At 39.7% G+C, this 6,000-nt stretch overlaps 1 protein-coding gene across 5 annotated transcripts in view; it reads left to right on the top strand.

The window, feature by feature from the left end:
• The first annotated feature begins 450 nt into the window (after positions 1-450).
• phf21aa (PHD finger protein 21Aa) overlaps positions 451-6,000 on the top strand; it is a 37,299-nt gene continuing 31,749 nt past the window's right edge. For 3 of the 5 annotated variants that reach the window (XM_047817130.1, XM_027133037.2, XM_047817124.1), the window contains exon 1: positions 451-747. The gene's annotated coding sequence lies outside the window, so the exon portion shown is untranslated. Of the gene's footprint in view, positions 748-4,570; positions 4,690-6,000 lie in introns of all 5 variants that reach the window. The other 2 variants (XM_047817123.1, XM_047817141.1) reach the window with 2 other exon arrangements.

The following is a 6,000-nucleotide window of genomic DNA, read 5'->3' as shown; positions in this document are numbered from 1 at the left end:
GTGGAGGGAAGCTGTGTGTGTGTGTGTGTGTGTGTGTGTGTGTGTGTGTGTGTGTGTGTGTGTGTGTGTGTGTGAGAGAGAGAGAGAGAGAGAGAGAGAGAGAGAGAGAGAGAGAGAGAGAGAGAGTTGTGCAGGATGCTGATTGGTCCGTCCGCGCGTTCACGTGCACCGTCTAACTTCAGTTTCACCGAGTTTACATCCGGGTTCTTTTCCCTAGGCATTGGGGGCGCACTACCCCCGTTCCTTAGGCAAAGTGAAATAAATTCGCCGCACCGTTACATAAACTAGTCCTCTTTACAAAACTAATCTTCCATTTGCTACGTAGCCAATTACAGCGCAAACTCTAGCGGTATAATTGTGCTTTCCGTGCTGACGTAGAATCCCGATGAGGATCGTGTAGAGTTAGTGTTTAATTCTGAACCCCTTCTCTCTCTCTCTCTCTGGCTTCCTGCGCGCAGTGATACACGATGCTCGCAGGCCCGGCTGAATGAGATTGAAGAAGAGTTCTTGTTTTGTATGGCAGTTTCTCTGCTTTTCACACAATTTTGTACAAAAAAGCGATCCAACTCGTCGGATAAGGAATGTATTATCACACGCTATGAAGCCTGAATCGTATCGGAGGGTATAAAGTGAGCCACGGGACAGGATCCGGTGGTGAATATTTATTTATATCATTAGCGTGTGTGAGGAGGACGAGGGGCTGCTGACTGCCTGCTGCCTGCTGGAGCAGTGAGAGGACCGACCAGGGTGAGTGGGGCTCACATTATAGCCTTACAACTTTTACTGTCGACGGGAATGGGCACTCATCACTTTTACTACAAAATGGGACGGGTTTCTTACGGGGGGATTCGACGCAAAGACAAACGTTTTGTTCGCTTCTGCTTATTCTAGGAGTTGGCCGCGAGTGGAGAGCTATTGGATACCCAGAGAGGGGGGGTGGGGGGGTGGATGATGTGGGGGGGGGGTGTGGGGGGCATATGTGTGTGAGTGTGCGGTTGGGGGGGTGTTACTGAGCAACTTGCAGCTCTTCTTCCAAATTAAAATGAAATCTCATCTAATTTTAGTGTTAATATAAAGCCTTTATAAGCCCTTATACACTCTCGCATCCAGGTTCATCATCACCATTCCATTCTTTACGCTGCTCTTGATGTTATAACGTCAGTGATGCTAAAGGCCTGTGGCCAAAGCGTCAAGTTTATACAAATGATTTATAACAACTTCATAACGTGTGAATAAGGCCTGCATGAGCTTTGGTGAAGTAAACGATGCTCTGAAGGAGGTTTATGGCTGTATTTCTCTGGTTGCCGGTAGTGCTGAAGGCCTCTGACCCACTGCAAGTGCACCGAGGTTGGATCGCATCGTAGCGTAAAGTGGTCCATGTTGCCAGATTGGACGCTTTCCCTCCAACATGCTGTGTTTCTAATCACCTTTGGCTGGGAATAAATAGCCCAAGGCCATTAGCATGTAGTTTAAGCGGAGTGCTGATGAAGAAGCAGTAATAAACTGGGAGGGATGGTAAATCCAAATCTGGCAACCTGAGCAGGTGGAAGCGTGTTTTTTTTCCTGCTTTCTGAATTCCTCTGCCTTATTTTATTATTACTATAATTACAAATATTTCTCCTTCCATGCAGGTGTTTATTATATTTTTATTTAATCTCGGTTTGACCCTTATTTCTGTACACAGCAGTACTTATGTGTAAAACTAGGTCTGTTATTTCCTTTGTAAAGTCAATGTAATTATTAGTGATTATATCAGAGACGAGCATGTGTGACGTGTTAGGGACACGTAGTAGAGGAGTAGCTGTTGTGAACGTGATGACGTAGATTTCAGGTTTATTTATACACCTTCATTAGTAGCAGTATGAACACTGGAGTGTAATTACAGCACGTGTCTGTTGGACAAAACGAAGAAGACAGAAATGTGTCATTCAAATCAACACAACAGAAAGGATTAGTTTTATATGAAGATGTCGACAGTGAATAAAGATATAAGTAGATTGCACAGTTCTTTAAGGATCCTCTGATATAGAAAACTCAAAGCATTTCTTCTTAACAGCTGCCAGATTGCACGTTCAGTCTTTTCCCCTTCCTCTTGAAATACCTGCTGTAACTCTACCAGATGGCCGATGCTGCCTTCTGAACCCATTTAAAGTCCCAGCTTATTATTCTTTTATTTTTCAGCTCATGTGAATCATGCCGTGAATCTAATAAGACAAAAATGACAAATAACAAAAGACAGGATTAATAAGTCTGGACCCTCTGCTGACAGTTTAACGGGTTAAATAAACGTCTGGAGATCGATAAGTTTATAGCAAAAAATTAGTTTGTTTTGGATTGTTGTTAAAAAACATATACTTGTACATATAATATACATTAATTTATTACTTATTAATAAACGTTACATGTAAGTGCTATATAAATATACTTTGTTTTTTATTTTTATTCAGACTCTTTCATTTTTGACAGTATTTTTATTTTACTGTATTGTCATTTTAAAATAAAGAACGGCTTCCTGAACAAAAACACGATCGTATCATAGCATTACTGTCGCATACAGTGTGGAAGAAAAGGAAGAGAATTAAAGAAAATTGTGAAAAATGATTCATTTGAATCATCCATTAAAATGATGTCTTAAATGTCATTTTAAAATGTTTGAATTTTGAAATAATCATTACAAGCGGTATTGAGTTTCATAAATAGTTACTCAAGTAAAAATACCATTAGCCAGAAAAAACACTCAATAGAAAAAAGTTCTCATCCAAATACCTACTCGAGTAAGAAAGAATCTACTTCTACTGAAGTAGCTGATACTCGTTACACAGGAAGCGTCGTGTAAAACGGTCCGAATGTATGTCGGTGTGGATGCAAGACACTGTGCTTATCGTTTAATAAAGAACAATAAGTTTTTAAGTTTTGTGTTTTGTGTATATAAATAATCAGCAGTGGTTATCTGCATCGTATCACATGCTCTTCATAACAGATCACAGACTCTACTGTCTTCACTCCAGTTGATCGTCACTGCGCTGAGCCGCTCGACGTTTGCTTAAAATTCAACATTTCCCAACGCTTCGCTGGACATAAACACATCTAGTCACCGACAGACGCTGTATTTCGTGTCGCCAGCTATCGCTGAAAATGATTGACCTCTGGTATCTTTGTTGTGTAACGTAGCAGGTGACGGACAGATGTTTGTGATGTTTGTGTAAAAGTTTGGAGCTCCAGTCAGGAACGGCTGCATCTGTCCGGCCAAATTTAGGATTTTTAACAACACAGGAACGTTATGTTGCATTTGAGCTTTAAAGCTGGTTGATATTGAGGATAAATTTGTAATAATATGATACAGTAACTCATAGCTGGGTTTAATATTTCATACTAAACTGGTGTCGTGTCAGCCGTGTCCTATTGCAGCTTTAAACTGGATCCTTATAGGCTCAGGAAATGAGAAATGCTAGTCAAATAACGGACTTATTTAATGCCGTTAGACCATGGCTTCTGTAGGAGAGCGAGGAAGAGTGTGAGATGATGATGATGATGTGCCCATGGTGATCACTGAACAATGTTCCAGTTCTTTCTCCACATACACAAGCAGAGGAGCTTATTTTGATATATCGTGATTGAGGATCTAACAAATACGGCCTCTGAAACATATGTTGGAGATTTTAGACAAATTATGATTATTTACAAACTTGTCCCGTATCTAGTAATGTTTGCCAGTCGCAGCAGTGCTCTACTGCATGAGAATGATATCATCTGGCATTAAAGATGTATAAAGGCTTTCTAAATATCATATAGAGTGCATATTGCATTCAGACTTTGCTTTACCTTTCCCAGGGGTGGCTTGTCTGAAGGGGCAGGTGTGGCAGAGCCCCACTGTTAATGTTCATGTAAATCAAACACTAACAAGTGACCAATGATAGAAAAGTCAGAAAGCAGCTATACAGAAATACATAAGTCCAGGATACAAATTTATCAGTTTATCCCCAATCAGAAAGTCAGATGTGACAGTAGAAAAGAAAAACTCGCTGAGACAACATGAGGAAGAAACCTGAGAGGAATCTGACTCAAAGGGAAACTTTTCTTCATCTGGGTGACACTGGAGAGCGAGATTAGAAATCATTGCCCTTCTATAAATGTAGAAAAATCTTTATTATGTTATTACAAATGATTCATTAACATTTTTAAAGTGACATGAAATTCCTAACATGAAGTCTATCTAGTCAATGTTATTAAACTGTTCCCTAATGGACACTTGAGTGTAAGACGGTATGAAAAAGATAACAACAAATTTTCCATTGATGTGCCCCAATGTGCGCCTCGAAGATTTGGTTTTTAGCAAATAATTGGGATTAAATTGAAATTTCTGTTTTCTGAAAGGTCTGGTAAAGGTTAAGAGGAATTATGGAGTGGATAATGTTCACATGTAGGAAATACACAAGGAGCAGTTGAAAAAGGTTCCTGTTTTTTTCTCTTGGCCAAATTTTGGACTAGTTTAATGTCATTCATGTATTTTTTTAAATCTGGGTGTTATCTTTGGAAGTTTTGCTGAAACACTGTCACTCCTCATTAACAGAGTTATCTTGAACCCAGCTGAAGAACGTCCACAATCTCCGAGTTAAATCTGCTGCTAGACTGTACTCTGGACTCCTCGCTTCAAAATTCACACAATACTCGTCTACAGTATAGAGTCAAGTATGAGAACATCTCTCTCTCTCTCTCTCTCTCTCTCTCTCTCCTTCTCTCTTGTTTGAGGCTATTATTAATGTTGGCCTGCCTCACCAAATCTGAGGTCACAAGATGTTATTGCCCTCTCCCCATTCCCTCACTCCTCAGTTTCTGATTTTAGACATGATTCACAGAGACACTCTCATGATTCTACATGGAAGAGAGATCCATCCGCAGAAAGGACACAGGACCGGTGATGAAGCAGTGTTCACATTTTTCCTTAAAGGGACTCTTGTTTTGTTTAATGCTGATGTGGCAAGTTTTAAATTCTGGCCTGAAGGGAACCGCATGGAAATTTCTGTTGCTTTTGTTTTACACTGAAAGCATTTGAGTTTGAGATCAAAAGACAAATATGAGATGATAAATGAGAAGTTCAGAGTTCATGTCCTGATATTTACATCTAGATGTGTACTTAGACCACAGCACCTTTAGTGGCAGAGCAGCCCATTTTCAGGTGTGCCTAAAGTACCTAAATCCTTCTATGTTGTCTTCTTCTTAAGCCCTTTGTTGAGCTGGCAGTGTGTTTTTGGATCATTGTCTTGCTGCATGAAGACGTTCCTCCCGATTAGATTCAGTCTGCTGCTACCATCATGAGTTCCATCATCAATAACGTCAGTGAGTCTGTTCCAGAAGTAGCCATGCAAGCCCAAGTCATGAATCCATGAGCAGATCCTTTCTTTCTCCAAACCTTGGTCTTTCTATCACTTTGGTAGAGGTTTATCTTGGTCCCAGACCTTCATTTTATGCATACCAGATTCTTATATTGTTGGACAATGTTTATGCAGTATCTCAGACTGATTGTCTTTCTTTTATTCAGAATGGCTTGCTTTTTGCTTATAGATGGCTCTCTGGTCTTCATGATCGTTTATTCTTTTAACACCAAAGGCAGTCTTCACTGGTGAAATCCAGGGTTCAGACCAAGCCTAGATGTTCACATCTATTAATTGTTTAAACAGTCAAACGTGATTCCACATGGCAACATGAAACATCTTTTAGCCTGTTTGAATATTTGTGATCACTTAAAATGTGTGGGTGAGATATACCCACATAATAATATAATATATATATATATAGTATAGAGGGTTGGATATAAAGTATAGCAGTTTATACATACATACATATATATATATATAGTGTAGTGGGTGAGATATATAGTGTAGTAAGTGAGATATATAGTGTAGTGGGTGAGATATACAGTGTAGTGGGTGAGATATGTAGTGTAGTGGGTGAGATATATAGTGTAGTGGGTGAGATATGTAGTGTAGTGGGTGAGATATG

Source organism: Tachysurus fulvidraco, chromosome 1 (genome assembly GCF_022655615.1).
Source record: "Tachysurus fulvidraco isolate hzauxx_2018 chromosome 1, HZAU_PFXX_2.0, whole genome shotgun sequence".
In the NCBI taxonomy this organism is placed as follows: Eukaryota; Metazoa; Chordata; class Actinopteri; order Siluriformes; family Bagridae; genus Tachysurus; species Tachysurus fulvidraco.
This window is presented reverse-complemented; position numbering and strand designations above follow the sequence as displayed.